Source organism: Notamacropus eugenii, chromosome 7 (assembly GCF_028372415.1).
Source record: "Notamacropus eugenii isolate mMacEug1 chromosome 7, mMacEug1.pri_v2, whole genome shotgun sequence".
In the NCBI taxonomy this organism is placed as follows: domain Eukaryota; kingdom Metazoa; phylum Chordata; class Mammalia; order Diprotodontia; family Macropodidae; genus Notamacropus; species Notamacropus eugenii.
Window position 1 is genome coordinate 51,056,091 of NC_092878.1, and position 18,485 is coordinate 51,074,575.

Sequence of the window (18,485 nt, forward strand, 5' to 3'; positions counted from 1 at the left end):
TCACTTACCCTGTTTGTCTCAGTTTCCTCATCTGTAGAATTAACTGGATAAGGAAATTGAATACTACTCCAGTCAGTGTCTTTGCCAAGGAAATCCCAAATGGGGCCATGAAAGTTGAATATGATTGAAACAACTCAACAACAAACAATAAACTCCATGTGCCCTGGCCAATGAAGGGGGCCTCTGACTCAGGAGATTGGTAATGTTCACCCTTCTTAAATAATTTCAGCTTTTGTTCTTGCAGCCTCAGCTCCAAACATACATGAGGGAAGGGGGAGGGAGGGAAAGAAGATAAAAATCCAAATAAGTGAGAACCACATAAAAATCCCTGCTTATCTTTGCTTTTAAGTGGGGGGTAGACTGGGGAGGGGGACCACAGAAGGAGTAGTTCATAGCATATCAAAGTGTTTCCTTTGTCCTTTTCCAGTTACAACCCTGCTCAACTGCACTGTCTGTTCACTTTGTTTCTGGAGAAAGGATTATTCAGATTAACAGACACCTCCATCCCCCTTCTCCTGGGGGGGTAGAAACCAATCTCAGCTCTTTGAATCTGATCCCAAGATCTTGACCCTGAGATTGAACTCTCTGGCACATAAGATAGCTGAGCATATGAGCAAGGCAGAACCAACTGTGTGAGAGCAATAACCTACTCGAGGTAGTTCACAGGCAGTTTTCCTATGTCTCTGCTAAAAGTTGGCTGTGCAGATGCACTGAGAGCCATTGGAGAAGGATCCACAGAGCCTCAGTAGGTCGAGGGTCAGTCACATTATAGTCCTTGAGGAACCTGGGATTGCCATTCCTCCCCCCCACCTGACCCTCATGAAGGGGGAGGTGCCTTTCTGCCCATTCCAGGGGTTCTTATTAAAAATGTCAGTTCATGTTATTAGTTGTAATCTTAAAATACCCTTTACAGCTCCTAATTCTTATCTGGAGTTGTAAATAAATTTGGGGGATGATAAAATAGACGGAATAAAAAAAACCATTTCATTTGGTAAAAACCAAAATAAATAAAATGGACCATACCTATGTGCTTTTGTTAAGGGAAGTTGACTTAAATATTTTTTTTCTTTCTTTTTCACTTGCATACCTGAAGCTCATTTATGAAACATGAGATTTAAAACCCTAAATAGCACACAAAAGATATAATAAACTGACACTCCCTTTCCTTAAAAAAGAAACACAAAACACAAAACTGGTGGAAAGAGGGTTGGTCTTAAAGTCAGAATGACCTCAATTAAATTACTGCCTCTGATACGCCCTAGTTCTGTGACTATAGGAAAATCATTTTAACGTCTCAGTGCCCTTGGCAGCTCCCTAAGAGCATGAGTTCCATACCGGTAGTTATACACTGTTATGATCTGTAAGGCCAAAACATCCTCTCCCTACTCCACCTTCACCCCACCTCCAAATTCAGCCATCTTGCCTATCTTTACAAATGCCTACTACTGAGGTAGCTGGGGGAAGCATTGGATAGAACATTGGAATTGACATCAGAAAAATCCAAGTTCAAATCCTGTCTCAGAAACTTACTCTCCATGGGACTCTGGACAAGTCACAACCTCTGAGTCTCAATTTTCTCATCTCTGAAACAAGGATAATAATAGCACCTACCTCACAAGATTGCTGTGAGGATGGAATGAGATAACATTTTTAAAGTTTGGCAAACTTTAAAATGTTATAGAAATGCTAGCTGCTATTATTATTACTATAGTAGTAAACATAGGACTAAGTTCATTGTGCAAAGCTCTCTGTGGAAGTACTACTCTGTGCAAATAGGCTCCTTCTGCATGATGGCTTTTCCTTAGACTCCATCCTTAGCCCTGAGCAGGTCAGTGACTTACAGAATGCATTTGCTCCTTAGAAGGAACTTGCTCCTTAAGTGTCAAGTATCACCCAAGTATATGTCTCCTCAGTGAACTGGGAGAAAAAAAAATGAATGATGCTCCCTGAGAGGAAACATTAGGTACTTTGGTAGCTGTGGTTCAAGACAGAAAGACCTTCCTAAGAAAACACGAATATATTTTGGGATAAGTATAAGCCAGTGTCCTAGAATTTGAAAAAGACTTTCATAGATATTGTGTCTCTGTATGTATCTGGATAGATTTTTTTTCCATTTTGAAGTCCTAATTGAGGTTGAAATTCATAAAACGGATACTAACAGCAACAAAGATGCTTGTCATCCTTAGCTATTGCTCGGAAAACATTGTAATATCTCTCTGGGATTTGATTTCCAACAATAGCACAATTCCTCAGGAACAATGAACAAGGAAGGGCAGGTCATTTCTTCCCATGAAGCAAAAGGTCTCCAACAAATATGTTGGATTCTCTTCTTCCAAGTCTATTTTTATCTTATTTCCAGCAGTCAAAATAATCTGAGATTTGTAAAAATAAAGTCATTCCAGCCACAGTGGTCCCTATTCCCTGATTTTTCTGGGTGTCTTGCTCCCTAACATACAGAAAAGTCTGCTTTCAAATTTTTTTCCTCTTCATTATTTTCTTTGGTTACAATTTGGAAAGGAAATTCCTGTTGTCATCTAAGCTCTTGCTTTGTGAGTTTGCCTGCTTGCAATGATTGAGCTCACCCTTTTAAATCATACACGCAACTCCTAATTTTGGGTTCTTTTAATAACCTTAACCACATTAAAAACAAATAGAATGAGTTGATAATTCCAAACAGTAAAATACACTTCACGTATTTAGCTATCATGCTGTGGAATAACTCCACAATGTCAAGTATCACACAATTAGTAAAACTGTAGGGGGAAAAAAGAAGTGTTTTGATCCTGAGGAATTTTGATCCTAATCAGATTGAAATTTCCACGTTCTTGTAGTGCTTAATATCTTCAATCACAAAAAAATCAAACTGATTCCAATGTTGAGGGTTTTTTTTTTTGCATTCTGTGACTGAAATAAAATGCTAAAATACACAGATGCATCTAATTTTTGTACAATAAACATTAACATCATTATAAAGTAAGATTAAGTCCAAAGTGTGCGGTGGGATGACTGATGTTTACCTAATTCTTGAGCCAAAGCCAGCCTGGTAACAAAATGACAGGGTATGTAATAGGAGTTGGTTTATAAGCTAAGGAAAGGAAAGGCGGAAGAGTAGGGATTTAGCACAACATATAGCTTGTCCTAAACCTTAGGCTATCACTAAGAGAGGTCGCACTGGTGTCCTCCTGGCAGGAGAAGGTCATGGTGGCAGAGAAGCAGTTCAGAAATGAGATAGAATTCTAATCAAAGGGATTTTTAAAAAATTGAACAATTCAGGGTTTCTTCCTTGAGCTGCTGGCAAAATTCCTGGATTTTATTCATGAAAGAAAAGTTTTAGCCATCTGATAACAGTCCTGATGTTTTGGTGGCTTAGTCCTTTTCCTGTTGTCCATGAAGGAATTAAAATCACCTGCTGTGTTTTTATGAATGAACTGGGCAGTTTTTGAAGATGTATTTACTCATAACATTGGCATATGGAAACCCATTACATCATTATGCTAGCCACCTCTACAGATGAAGATTGGGTAAAGAGAAAGGTTGGTAAGAGTAAGGCGATAGAAAGGAGTCTCAACTCCAAGAGATCTTCAGATAATTCTGAAAAACTGCATCAGGATGCCAGAATGGTTATTCATTAACTTAACACAACTGTTCCCAGGATTCTCATTCCGTGAAGCAGAAAAGTTCCCAAAGGTCACATCCCAAGACATTTGGGATGTCTTTTACCCTACATTCATTCATTCTACAAGCATTTAGCAAATGCCTCCTGTATTCCTGGCACTGTGCTAGGTCTTGGGGATATAAAGATACAAAAGAATGTTGAATTGTTGGAACTTTTCAAGGCTTCATGCCAATGGTTTTGAGAATTTTTTCATAGCAGGCTCCCATATTTTTGTAGTTTCTCTTTCCCTCTTACTCTGAAATCATCTAATTGAAACTTCCAGCTTCCTTGGCCCTTCAGGTGACAATAACTCTGATGATTAGATGAGGGTTTTTTTTTTCAGTTTGTTGGGGAGTTTCCATCTTTATCCTTGACCAGATAGCTGGGTCCACTGGACTGCATGGAGTTCATGGGATTCATGGAGCTCAAGATGCTGGGCTGAATCTTTCTCAAGTCTGAGATAAATTCTAGTAATGTAGTTGACTGGTGAATTTGTGGGGCCTTGGTTTCCTAGTGGTACCTCTTTGTCCTAGCTAGAAAAGTGAGGTTGATACGTAGACCAAGGGGAGCTTCACAGAAACTCTATCATCAAGGGGAATCTAAGCTCTCAAGTTAGAACTCCTGCTTCTGGGACCTGGTGACTATTCCCCCTTTCCTTCTGCCAACTTCTTACTGAATGTTTGAGGTAGACTGGCAAATTAGAAAAGAAAAACAAGCCTTGCTTCTCCATTTCTGCTTGTCTTGGATAGGAGTCAAATTGTTTTGTGTTGTTCATGAAGTTCTTAAGACGTCAAGTCAGGAATGACATTCTGAGACTAAGGAAGAGTGGACTAAGGAAATTTTACCCATCTGTTTAATGCTTTCAGCCATCAGTGTCCTCTAGAGTACAAAGAATTCTAGAGGTTAGGAGCCACAAAGAAAGAAGCTGGGGGAAAGGAAGCATGGCAGCAGTTGTCCCTTTCTAGAAATAATTACAGAGAGGGAAACTGTAGAATGGCTGTGTCAGATTGAGAGGGGAAACACAATTAGGTCATGCATTTGGGTAATATTGGAAAGAGTGGCCTCCCTCACAAATCTTCATAGGTGCTAAACACTTAGGCTACTATACTTCCCATTTCTTAATTAAAATTTTCAATGCTTCTCTGCAAACCAATATACAGCAATGGCGTATAATGCATCCTATACAGTTTTGCATCAGTAACCCCTATACTTTGCTCCTAGTGGTGCCTCTTTGCCAAATGCAATCCAACTGTTTAATGCAACACTAATTAGTCTATCCCCATTCCAGTCTGTAGGCGCTCCATTGTAATTCTTTCCAGCTCATTTTTTTCCCACCCCAGAGCATCAATCAAAGTAAGTGCCCTGCCTGCCTAAGTAAGAGAAGATGTCCTCCATGCATTTGTCATATGCCACAAAAACAAAGGCAGAATTTAATTGTTGATTTGGGTGTATTCAGTTGTCCCTCAGAGCAAATGAAAACTACAAGAGAAAGGAAAGGGGGAAAAGGAAAGTTTGGTGGATGAGCCAAGTGCAGCCTCCAAAGGGAATATTTTCCTCCTCTTAGCCTTTCTTCCAAGCCGAGCCTTCAGAGCTTTCTTAACTGCATGGTCACTTGTTGGATTTTTTTTCCAAAGCAAATTAGTCATCCCACTTCTTCCCCATGAATATTAAAAATCCCATGATAGAATAAATATATAATTGTACCCAAACCTTGCTTTCTTCGGTAGCCAGGCAGACTCATTTTATTCCTTTTCATTAACTAAAAAGACTCTCATTTGGAGGTAATACTGGGCTGTGTTTTTATGCAGAAATGAATTGATATTCCATTTGTTTGTTTGTTGCAAATATACTTTGTGTTTTGAGAATATAAGGGCAGAACGAACAGAGATAAGGAAAATTGCTTTGAGTGCTATGTGAGTATTCTGAGACAGGCCTAACTCAGGCCAGTCCAGTGACTCAGGCTCAGGGTTCAAATGCAGTGAGATGCATGTGAATGAAAAGGTACAATCAAGACAATTTTCCTTAGGATGATTAGGAAAGATACAATGCCAAAAGTTAAAAAGGATGAGGATTCGGTGTGCTAAAGTAGCCTTTAGGAAATTCTAAACTCAGTGGCCAACTAGAAATGGAACTAAATAAAGGGGTTTTTTTAAGATAAAAACAGTACAGACATCCTTTTAAAAGTACAGGCTATACAGTGGAGTAAAGTCAGGAGCAGTTCAAAGTAATTCTCCTGATATAAAAATGCCCATGATGACCTAGAGCGGTACCAAAAATGGCAACTCCTGATCAAGGTCTGAGTCATTTCTAGCTAAGAGGTCATGAGAACCTTGCCTGCCATCTGCCCCAGGGCCTGAACGATCCTGGGACCCATATACCCATTCAGTGTTCCCTAGCCACTAGCCATAACCTTTAGAAGTTTCTGCTGAGGCACTCTCAACTTCTTCTGTGTGGTTCAGATAGAGAATCCCCATTACTTCATCCAGGAAATCAACAGTACCACCAAGTCAATTAAAGGATTCCCTTTCTTCTAGGACAATTCCCATTCATCATGATTATGAAATAAAAACCCAATTTTGCCTTCTGCCATGTCATTAGAAAAACAATCCCCCCATAATTCCTTTCCTTGGTCCCTCACCTTGACTCAGAGGAAAAAGAAATCAATTAATTAAGAGTGACCTGAACCATTACTTATAGAACCAACTGGGGGGGGGGGGGGCGGAGGGGAGGAGGGAGAGAAACCTTAAGGCCTGAGCTGCTTAACACAGGGAATAAAATAAGGAAGTGCTGAAAAGGGTTAACTGAGACTATGTACAAATGTAGTTCATCCTTATCAGCTGAACCTTTCTGGAGGCTGGATCCAAGAATTCACTGGACCAGGGGATCCCTCCTCCTACTTCTTAGAATTGCCCTAATTTTTCAAAGACATATCCTCTGAGAAATAGAATACCCAACCTCAATAATTAGGGATGCCATGGTAAAATTGCTACTTTAAAATTCTATTCCAGGATTCAACCATACCACTTTCTCAAAAAAAAAAAAAAAGATATAGAAGATGGAAGACCCAGTAAAATATCATGGTGAGGGGCCTAATTTCAGACTTCCTTTGCAATAAAATGGGTTGTCTCATTAAAATCAATGGTACAGGGGAGGGCCAATGAGAAAGAAGAATGTGTTCAATAAGCTCTATGATGGGGCTGCCATGGTGGTGGATTTAATGAAACTAGAATCTATCTCTTGAATGAGTATCAGTTGCAGTAAGGGCAAACACTTGGCCCTGAGATAGAGGAAGAGGGTCAGTATAAGCCATTTGCCAATCAAAGACAGATTAAGAACCAAATGAGATCATACCATACTGATCTTTTAAAGGTGGATGCTCAAGTTGACATGAAGCTCACCCCTGAGCAGAATTCCCATGTATCATCCTCATTGGAGGAGATCACATGTTCTTGTGCCACCATAACCTAGCAGGGTAGTCCCTACGTCCAGTCTGATGATGGACCAGATTTCTACTAGATCACAAAGGTATTCTCCACAAGGCAATGAGAATTCCTTTAAAACCTCTAATACCAACACCCCATAGGCTGGACTTTTTATGCCTAGGCATCATGGAAGCCAAATGGACACCCCATTCCCTTAAAGAAGCGACTCAGAGTATGTAAAAGATGTGCCATCTGTTTTACTTCAGTAAGCTTCCATGCCCTGCAGCAAGAGGTCAGCAAACCATGGCCCAAGGGTGCTCCTGCTGCAAGAAAAGAATGTTTTTTTTACATTTTTAAATTCAATAAAACTTTATTTTAAAATAAAAAAACATTCTGAGCTCCTATAAGAATAGGAATAACTCCAAATTGGGCTTTAGTTTGCCCTACCCCTGCTCTACAGCACTATTAACATCAGGTTAGTCTTAAATTAGCTTAATACCACTATACAATGCAAAAAATATTTTGGTTTTGAGTTGTTTCCGTCCTGTCTAACTCTTCCTATCCCCATTGGGGGTTTTCTTAGCAGTATTATCTTAGATACTACAATAGTTTGCCATTTCCTTCTTCAGCTTATTTTACAGATGAAGAAACTGAGGCAGACAGGGTTAAGTGACTTGCTCAGGGTCACACAGTTACTAAGTGCCTGAGGCCACATTTAAACTCAAGAGATGAATCTTCTTGGCTCCAGAAATATATACTGATAATTCACATTTGCAAACTTTGGGTACTGGTTCTCACTGCACTTTCTGTAGTTCTAGGATGTCAGTAGTACAGGCATTATACCCATTTTATAGAAGAGGAAGCTAAAGCTCAGAAAGTTAAAGTGAGTTTTCATGGTCATATAGCTAATAAATTTCTGTTATCTTTGTTAATGTAAAAATCTGCCCATGACAAACTCTTAGACTTAAGACACAGGAGCCAAATGTTGTAGGTCAGGCATATCTCCTTCCATTGCTTCATTTAATATAATGACGTTATTATAGTTAGAAATTTGACAGGGGTCATTTATGATCCCAAATGGTTTCTTTCCGAGAGAGTGTTATCTAAAGTGCATTCACACCTGGGGAGTAGAGAGTGAACTCTTAAGTCCTTGGACATAGAGGTGTTTCATTCCAATTCTATTTGAATACATTTAACCAACACTTAGGCAATGGTGAAAAGGCTTTTTGAGTATTTAAAGGCAATACTCAAATTCAACTGAGCAAGGTAAGGAGAATGATCTTGTTCATGGCAGATTAAACCTCTTAATCTCAATGACCCAAAAACTTGTGAACAAAGGAACATAGCCTCATGGATCACAGAGAAAGTTAACAAAAGTAAATGTTAGCTGGCATTCATTTGGATTAACATGTAAAGGAGTTTTGTTTTTGTTACCTTGTCATTTAAGATTTACATGGATGATTACAAGAAGTAAGTTGGCAACAACAATCACAATAATATTAATAAAAGCTAAATTGAAATAGCATTTATTATGCGCCAGGCACTGATAAATACTGTAGGATTATTATGTCACAACACCCCTGGGAGGTAGAGACTATTATTATCCCCAATTAACAGGAAAGTAAACTGAGGCTGAATGGGTTGCCCTTGGTCACACAAATAGTAACATCTATGGTCAGATTTGAACTCTAGTCTTGCTCGTTCCATGACTAGTGCTCTGTCCACTGCACCACTTAGTATTGTGGAGAATGTACTGGACTTAGCAGTCAGGGTACCCAGTTTCAAACCAATTCTGCCTCTGTCTCTGCCTCTCTGACTGAGTAAATAAGTAAATTCAGAGCTTGTAAAGGGACAAAAACTCCTCTGAGAAGCATCAGAACAAAATGTGAAAACCATTTTCATTTTGATCAAATGGTGATGTCCATGGGATTACCTTTCAGCTAACTGAAGAACTTAGTAAGAGGAGGGTTTTGTTTCATTACGCTTTTCAAATGATTTTAGTTTTTCCACAGTAAATTCTCCTCTGACTGTAGTAGCATTTATCCTTGGACTTGATGCATTAGGATGCACCTCTGATATATGTTGTCTGAGGCTTTATTTTTTGCCTTTGTCTTCCCAATCCATCAGTAGCTGTACACTATTTTTTTTAAAAATCCTGGCTGATATTTTGGGAAGAGGGGGAAAGAGGAAACCTTTTGCTATTATCAGACAACACCAAACAGGAGAGAAGAGAGAAGGAAATTTATTTTTAAAATATTTCTAAATTATCATATTTTCTCCCTATAACATATATAAATGAAATGGTGCTAGACAGAAAGTCATGTGAAAAGGATCTGTTGATTTTAGTGAAATGCAAGCTCAGTATAAGACAACTATGTTTCGTGTGGCAGCCAAAAAAATGACCCTAGGCTATATTAAATATATATATAGAGAAATATATATGTGTGTATATATATGTACATACATATATATATGCATAGTATTAAGAACAAGAGAGGAGAGAGTCTGTCTCATCATACCCTGCCCTCTTCAGACTGTGTCCATGGTACTGTCTTGGCTTCTGGGCACCATATTTTAGGAAAGACATTGGCAACATGGGAAGCAGCATGGTATAGCAGAAAGAGGAATGGTTTTCAAGTCAGAGGACTTTAGGTTCAAATTCCAATGCTGACGTTTATGACTTATATAACATTGGGTAAATGACTTAACCTATCTGGACCTCAAATTCCTCAACTGCATCTAACAGGGTGTTCTTTTTAGACTTTGGTAAATGTTGGTAGTTTACAGGAGCAAAGACCAAAGCAAATGGGAGACTTAGAAATGAAAAACACGAGGAAAGACAGAGAAATGCACTTCCTGAGGGTAAAGATGGTGTCAGTTCTTTTTTATCCATGTCATATATGACCAACAGGAGAACTTTGAAATAATCAACTTAGCAATTCTGGACTCCAGTACTGTTTTATAATTATCTTACAAATGTCTACTGTCTGTTTGTGACCAAGCTGGCCAAAGACAAAGTTTTGGCACGATGCTAGTAATCACCATAAGTTAGAGTGATGTCTCTCACTGAGGTGATCCAGCTCTGTCAGGAAGATTGTTTAAAGATGAAAAAATCGCAGAGCTTGGTGAAATAGAGGCTATTATCTCTCTGTCCTACCACCTGCTTCCTAGGTTCTGGAAATCCCTAAGAGCCCAATCAACAGAACTAGAGGAGCTTCTGCGATCCCAGACTGAGGGTCCTGCTCTTTATGGAAGAACAAAACATTACCCTACCAGCAAAGAAGTAATCTTGAGCTCTAAAACAGGAGTGGCTAAGCCTAGGAGGAGAGCAGACCATCACCACCATATCAGAGAGGCCTGACCCAGCAGCTAAGCAGCCCAGCCTAGAAGCAGAGCAGCCTCCCATTGGATGGTGAGGTCTTTGAGAGCATAGACTGTCTCCTGCTTCTTTTTGTATCCCCACCATTTAGCACAGTGCCTGGCGCATAGTAGGCATGTAATGAATATTTATTGACTGACTGACAATCCAGTGCAGCCTCTGAGTAGTTTACCTTAGTAACACAGCCACTCATTCTCAGTGAAGGAAAAAGCACATCAAGGCCTACAGCTACAGAGCTGAAAGATACCCTGGCCCCATGGATTCCCTACACATGTGCCTCACCACCATAATAACTTAAATTTGTTCCCACTCTCCCCCATGTAGATAGTAGGCATTGGTAGGAGAGTGCACCCCACATGTATAGGTGGAATGGTGTGTGCCTACTATTCTTGCTTTGCCTTTTGAGTAAATGCTCTTAGAAAGAGGTAACTGAGTCAAACAACTGACTTGTTTTGGCAAAGCACTTTGGGGGGAACTTAGAAGCTACAGTGCTAAGAGGGTAGCAACCCACCAGCGTTATCCAGCCACCCAGAATCCTCAGATTAGCTGTTGTACACACTCATCCTGGAACCCAACCTGCTAGCATTGGTGCAGATTGGGAAAGTGAGTTAATGGTGGGGTGGGGAGAACAAAGATATAAAGGGAGAGTAAAATGAGAGACTAGATGATCTCTAACAGCTCTTCCATCTCTCAATCTATGAGACTATAAACTAGAATAAGCCTAATTAAGGATTTTTTTTAAAAAATCATGTAAGAACTGGTTGTAAGAAGAAAGGATGGGAATTTTTTAAAGGATGGGCATCCTAGCAAACTTTACAATATTTAAAGGGTTTTCATGTAGAACAAAGATTAATTAGATTTATTGTGCTTGCCCCCCAGAGGGCAGAACTGGGAGCAACAGGTGATAGTTAAACAAAGTCATATTTTTACTCCATATAAGAGAGAAATTCTTAATGAACAGAGCTATCCAAAGGGTGGAACTGGCCACCTCATGAGTAAATTAATCCCTAGAGGTTTTCAAGAAGTGGTGGGGCAGTCACTTGTCAAGGATATTATAGAGGAAAGTTGGGCTTTACTTATGAGTCTGGACTAAATAACCTCTGATACTTCTTCAGAATCGAAAGTCCCATAATTCCATGACTTCCCCACCAATGAACTCTAAAACTCTCATAACTGAGTGTTCAGTGTACCTCATATTGAATACATCCTTTAAACTGGAGTAAAACAAAAGAAAGTTTTCTTTTAAAAATATTTCTAAACAGCTGTGTATCATCCTCTTCATGACACATAAGGCCTCAGACTTTGGGTCTCATAATTTTGCTTTGTTTTTAAATTACCCTTTTAGGCATAAGGTTGAAGTAATACATTTTTCATACTTTTTTTTCTGTCAACCTAAAAATAAATTCATAGACAAAAGAGGATCAGATGGTGTCCCTCTTGAACCTCCTTCTACAGAAGTAGATTGGCAGGTCATATGTAATGTATAGTCTTAGAGAGTTGCTTGTGGTGCTGAGATGTTGTTATTTGATCAAGGTCAATAACTAATAGGAATTATAGGCAGCAGTTGAACCCAGGTCTTCTTGTCTCTAAGGCTCTGTCCACTAGTAATGCTTCCTTTCAGTAGTTAAACCTTTTAACTGGTCCATAATCTTTAACTTCCTATCTTTTAAGGCATGAGTAGTAACCTTAGCTTATAATTTTAGAGGAAACCACATGGATTTAATTATATGTGTATTTGTACATGTGTGCACACATATGTACATATATACACGCACATATGCATATACATGATGCACAAACTTATACATATACATGTATATGTGCATATGTGATATGCACATGTACACATACATATCCAATACATGCACATACACATATATGCATGGACATGATACAGCACATATACATAGATGTATATATACGACACATACACATGTGCACACGTATGCGTACACATGTGGTGTACATGTGCCCATACATGTGTATGTATGCACATAAACATACCATGCATAATATATACATGCATGTATGTGTATATATATTTACATGTGTGTATATATCAAAAGCAAAATGGCTTAATAGACAAAATACTGGGATTGGACATTGGAGTAAGAAAGACAGATTAAAATCCCACTTCTGATGCCTGCTAGCCATGTAAACTTGGGCAAATTTCCATACCTCACTAAGCCTTGGTCTCCCTATCAATAAAACAAGGGCTTGCCCTAGATGATTTCTAAGGTACTTTGTAGCTACATGTTGATGGTCCTTTAATCCCATGAGAAATCTGTTTGGGGAGCAACATTAATGTTATGAAGATCTTCATTAAGACAATGCCACAGCTATCAGTTCACTTGGTACTTTCATCCTTATCCTGCTCAAAACTATCTTAACCCTCTCTGTTACTAATAACTCTTAAGAGGAAAGTGAAAAACTACATTGCTGGCCCCTTTCCCTCATCTCCAGTCAGACTTCCTGAGGCTAAGTTTACCCCATCATGACTTCCTACTGCTACTTCTCTGAATAGCTCCCTAAATTCCTTTTATTTTTTCCTATTTGTCTTGCTTGGCTTACATTGCCTCCTGGGCCCTCTAGAACACAGGAGATTCAGTGGTTAGATGAACAGTTAATGTGTCTTACTGTTTAGTGGACTTTTTTTGGTGCATGGGGTAGGGAGGGTGTTATAACCTATAATCAGGTTTACAGGAGAGATTTCATATTGACATTGGTCTTACTTGGGGTTTTCAAAAAATACTTTTTTTTTTGAGCTAATTGTTTCTTCTGACTAGAAACTAATTAAATATACCAGTAGGGGCTCATATGCTATAGTGTTTTTACTACCACAACTTTTAGCCTGCCTTAAGCTGTGGTAGTCATCCTCTGGGGTATTCAACCTAATAGTAAGTGAGAATGGGGGACAGGGGGTTGTTAACCCAAACAGATGCTATACTTTGGGAGATATTTTTTTAACAAGTTTCATAGCATTGTAAGCTGAGAGTTGGAAGTAAGGTTAGACATTATTTAATTCAATCCCATCTTTTTTAAGATGAGAAGAGTGAAGATCTGAGATAAAGGAACCAGCCTACAGATAGGAAACGGCAGAACCATGGTTTGTACCTAGGTCCTCTGATTTCACACCCAGTGCTCTTTCCACTGAGAACCATACTGCACTGATTAATTTGGCTAAATCTAAAACAGGTGACCTTTATATGGCAGAAAGAATTGTGGAAGCTAAAATAAAATAAAATAAATGATCTGCCATTAGTTTTTTCAGAAGGGCAGCAGGAAATGTAGAATACCACATCTGAACACAGCTTGTGAATCCCAGAACTGGTAATTCTATGCCTCAAATGACTAGTTTATTTCCTCCTATCTTTGGACACAGTGTGTTCCACATTTAAAAGAAAGCTTTAGTCTACAACTCAGTGCATTAGGGCCAAGAGAGAAAAAATGGAAAGAGAAAAAACTGTCAAATTGACATGTTCTTAATCAATTAAAAGTTTTCTGCATGATTCAATATTAACAGTTAATAAAAATCTATCAATCGGCAGTGGGGTTGAGAAAACCTCTTCTGAGGATATAAATCACATGTATGGTAATTCAAGCAGGGCCTGTCATTAGTGTGTTAGTGGGGGAAAACCATAGATGATACATAGTCACTCCCAGCGCATCCACAGGTCTCCTGTCCTATTGCTTATAATTCAGTTTAAGTATCAAACATCATTAAACTTTACTAAATATTGCTCAACACTTAGATTTTTTTTTTAACTAAAAACCAATTTGTGGATGCCTGCCTGCTATTTAAAACATCTAACTCACTAATTGCAAAATCTATAGAAAAGTCTCCACAGCATCAAAGGCTCAGTTGATCCTCTGAACAGTTTATAAATGAAAAACTGTCTCTTCTTCAAGCAAATAAAGGCCTTAATGCACTTTTTCTGGCTGTGATGCTATTTTTCCTGTGGGTTTTCAAAATGACCTTCCTGTAAGCATCAAGGACTATAACTTTTCAGATAACGAAACTTGTTCATGTTTTAAGTCTATGCCAGGTTCATTCCCCTATAGCCCACAGTTTCAAAAGCAAGGAAAAAGTAATCTGGAATTTAGAAGGGAGGAGGAAAAAAAAGGAAAAAAAAAACCCTCTGTTTCCAGAATGAAGTTACCCTGTCAGCCTGCCTTGGGCCTTAGGTGGAGAAGCAGAGATTAAAGAGGCAGTATTCTTTTTCATGTTTCATCTGCCAGTTTTGTGAATGTAGAAAAAAGAACCAGTGGCTACAGCTAAGCACCCAACTGTGGTATTAAGTACAGAATCCCCACCACTACCACCACCACCTCCCTTACCCCTACCCCGTTGCAGTAAATTAAAAAATTTTTTTATCAGTTTACAGAAGAAGGAGCATGCTGACAATGCTCCCCAGCCATTGATAAAGGTATCTCAAGTTGGAGACTGAACAGAGAGTCACAGATGCAGCCCTTGTATAGACCTTAAAGATAATGAACCCCTTTGTTTGGCTGCATGAATTCAAAGTGTTAAATCTCAGATGATCTCATCATTTCCTATTTATTCTATGCTTACCTGAATGCACCATGCATTGCAGTTCTTTTAATGCACATGCAAGCCACCAAAAAATGTCCTTTTGTTAGACCCTTTGCTGAAAAGGTTGCTTTTGATAGAAGCCTCCATCTCCTCTTCAAGCTGAATTAGCCTGACTTCCTTCTTTCAGACACACAGCTCACTATTTAGAATGTTTGGCTTTAGTTTGATGGAGAAGCCTAACAGGAAAGAAACCATGTTCTCTTTTTTTCGCCATATTTCTGGAGACAAACTTGTACTGATTTGTTTTGATTTACTAACAGAATTATGTTCCTGCTATGAACACTGGCTCCCTTTTTCTCTCTTCTGTACCAGTATATTGCTGCCCACAAAGTTCCCAAGGAAAACTGGATTCTCTCTGGTGGGAACCATGGACAGAGCAATAGATCTGTGCTGTGGGGACATTACCATTAGTTTCAGGTTTGCAGGGGAGGTGGTTTGGGGTTTTGTGTTTTGGGGGGTTTTTTTTTGGCTCATTCTTCCTACATGTGCATTTCTTGCATGCTAACCACCTCTCTCGAGTCAGTGACATTTAAAAAATGAAATTCAATAAAACTTAGCACCCAGTATTTCAGGGGAAAGAAATATATATATTTGATGTAAAGATCACTTGTTTTAAAACAATGGCTTTCTACAATTTTCCTTTCATTAAGTTTTATCTGAGATCCTCCTCTTCACAGTTTGGGGTTGGAATGGGTTTTTTCCCCTTCTTTCTGGTATCTGTAATAATAATTCCTGGTTGTCAGGATGATTTGCACCAAGTCAGTACAGCTCCCATTCAAAGGCTCCTCTTCATCTGGCCTCATGTGTTTTGCTCATAGCTTTGAGATCTAGTCTCCTATGAAAAATCTGTTTGATAGTTACAGGGAAATCCTGTTGCAGGAAAAAAAAACACCAAACAAACCATTCCCAGAAGGATGACAAGTCCCTGTGTTTTCCTTAACAATATACCATGATCAAAACCAAGTAGAACAAACTGATGGTCAGGGCAGAGGCATTCAGATTTTTATCTGGGACTGTTCATTGGTAAGTGTGTATGTACATATATGACTTCACAAATATATGATTATTCATTGGTATGCATGTGTAATTTTGGACTAAATTGTCTAAATTATAGCTATTATCTATGTTTCTATACCCATAAAACTTAATATTTGGATGTTTTGAGATCTTCCAATAAAAAAAATGTGTTTTTCTGTAGGAAAGATTAGTTCAAGGCCAGGGACAGAAGTTCATAAGGACAATGGAGGCAGTCACCTACGATGCAACCCTGAGAGTAGATGAAGGCATGGAAATGGATAGGACACAAGATGATTTTAGACAATCGAGAATTTTGATGAGTAGAATATGATTTAAAACATTACCACTCAATGGACATCTTAGTAGAAAAGTAATAGGAAAGTGCCAGCCAGCTCCAGTTGGGCAGCTAGGCGGCACAGTACATAGGTTGCCAGCCATGGAGTCCGGAGGACCTGAGTTCAAATCTGGTCTCAGAACTTACTAGCTATGTGACCCTGGGCAAGTCACTTAACCCTATTTGCGTCAGTTTCGTCATCTGTAAAATGAGCTAGAGAAGAAAATGACAAACCACCACAGCATCTTTGCCAAGAAAATCCTCAAATAGGGTCATGGAGAATCTGATGACTCAGTAACAAACACAACAACACCCAGCCCCAGTATAACCTTTGATTTGGCCTGTCCCTACCACAAACACTCTATGACTGCCTAAGGCAGATGATAACATACAGTTTTCTATTTAGCCAGAATCCATCCATCGGCAGTGTTCAGATCCTATCACTGAAGCAAGGTTGAAAAACGTGGTCCATGGTTCTAAATGATTTTTAACTAAACATCTATATTAACTCCCCCTCCTCTTCTTGCCTCCTTTTTATAGGTTGGAACAACATAGTTTTTAATTTATTCTTAGGCTCATTAATTTGATTAGCCCTTTTCTGCTTCTGAGACACAATAAACTATTTTTAAAGGACTTAAATCAGGAGGAACTTTCTTACTCCTTAATTCTATCATTTATTTCCAAGAGGAATTTGTGTGGTTTTCAATGTCATGCATTTTCTCCTCATTTCCTTCTGATCTCTGAGGCTAAGCCTCAAAAATTAAAAATTAAAAAATAAAATAAAAAACAACAGCCCCTGGATTAAAGAGAATAGAAAAAAGTTTTGTGAGGTTTTTTTTTTTTCTTCAGGTTCTCTCATTTATAACTTAAACTAAAAATCTCTTTCAAGCTGTTACCAAGGTGGCTTTTCTTCTTGAGCTGATTAGGACCGCATGAGTTCAGGAAAAACTGTCAGAGCCTGCCTAGGGCACAGCTGGAGTGATCCAGCTGATTTGCCAATGTGATTTTTTTTTTTTTTTTTTTTTTGGAGATGGAATAACTTCATCCCAGTGTCAAGAGTTTTCATTCTGGGCCCCTGAGCAAAATTGTCAGAAACCCTTTGGTTAATTGTAAAGTAAACAGACTTTCTTCAGTCCCTTGCCTTTGGTGTTAGCCCTATGGAATACTGAAGAAACTTGGGTTCTAATGCTGCCCGGTGTTTGGGTCAGCAGGTCTCCATGGCCATTAGGATCCATTGATGTTTCAGGCTGGAAATTGTCATCTTAGGAAAATACTCATTATAATATAGCCAAAATAAATCTGACTGATTGAAAATCCAAAATAAATCTGACTGATTGAAAATCCAGCAGCAGGGTTTAAACTCTCCTTACCTTTTCAAGATTCTGTTTGTATGGTGGCCTCCAGGGCCAGCCCCAGGCAAAACTGTGAAGTAGAAAAAGTTTGTCTTCTGCAGGCAGTCACCTCCCCTAGGGCAGCCCCTTCCTCTCTTTTAGCAGCTCCCATCAAGAGTTATAAGAACAGACCTTAATGCAGCACATCTAAACCCACTCCCACCTGTGGATTCCCCTTTGTCACCTAGCCTTTCCTTCCTAAGTGATGACCCAACTACCAAGCCCTTTTCTAGCCCTTCTATTATCAAATCAAATTTCTACCATTTCTTGCCTTCTCTTTCTGAACTGGGATGGGCTAGATGACAATTAGCTAATCTGACATGGAAGTCTACTGGCGTGTGCAGATAGGCTGTTAATGAAATGATGCAAACTTTCCTAAACTGTGTTCTGATCAGTGTGTGAAGAGTGCCAGTGGGCTCTCTGGGAGAAATTGTTGATGTTGACAAGATGAGGAAAGGACAAGGGAAAGAAGGGAACTTAATTTATTAAGTACCTACCATGTGCTAAGCACTGTGCTAAACTCCTTACAAATCAAATCTCATTTAATCCTCAAAATCTAACCCTGTTAGGTAAGTGCTATTATTATCCTCGTTTTACAGTCAGGAAACTGAGATCAAATGACTTGTCCAAGGTCATACTGCTAATGAATGTCTGAGGCCAAATTTGAATCAGGTCTTCCTGCCTCCCCCTGCC

General features: G+C 39.0%; 1 protein-coding gene across 4 annotated transcripts in view; it reads left to right on the top strand.

Moving 5' to 3' along the window:
* NPAS3 (neuronal PAS domain protein 3) overlaps positions 1-18,485 on the top strand; it is a 1,140,225-nt gene that overhangs the window by 1,097,507 nt on the left and 24,233 nt on the right. The gene's annotated exons all lie outside the window — the stretch shown is intronic.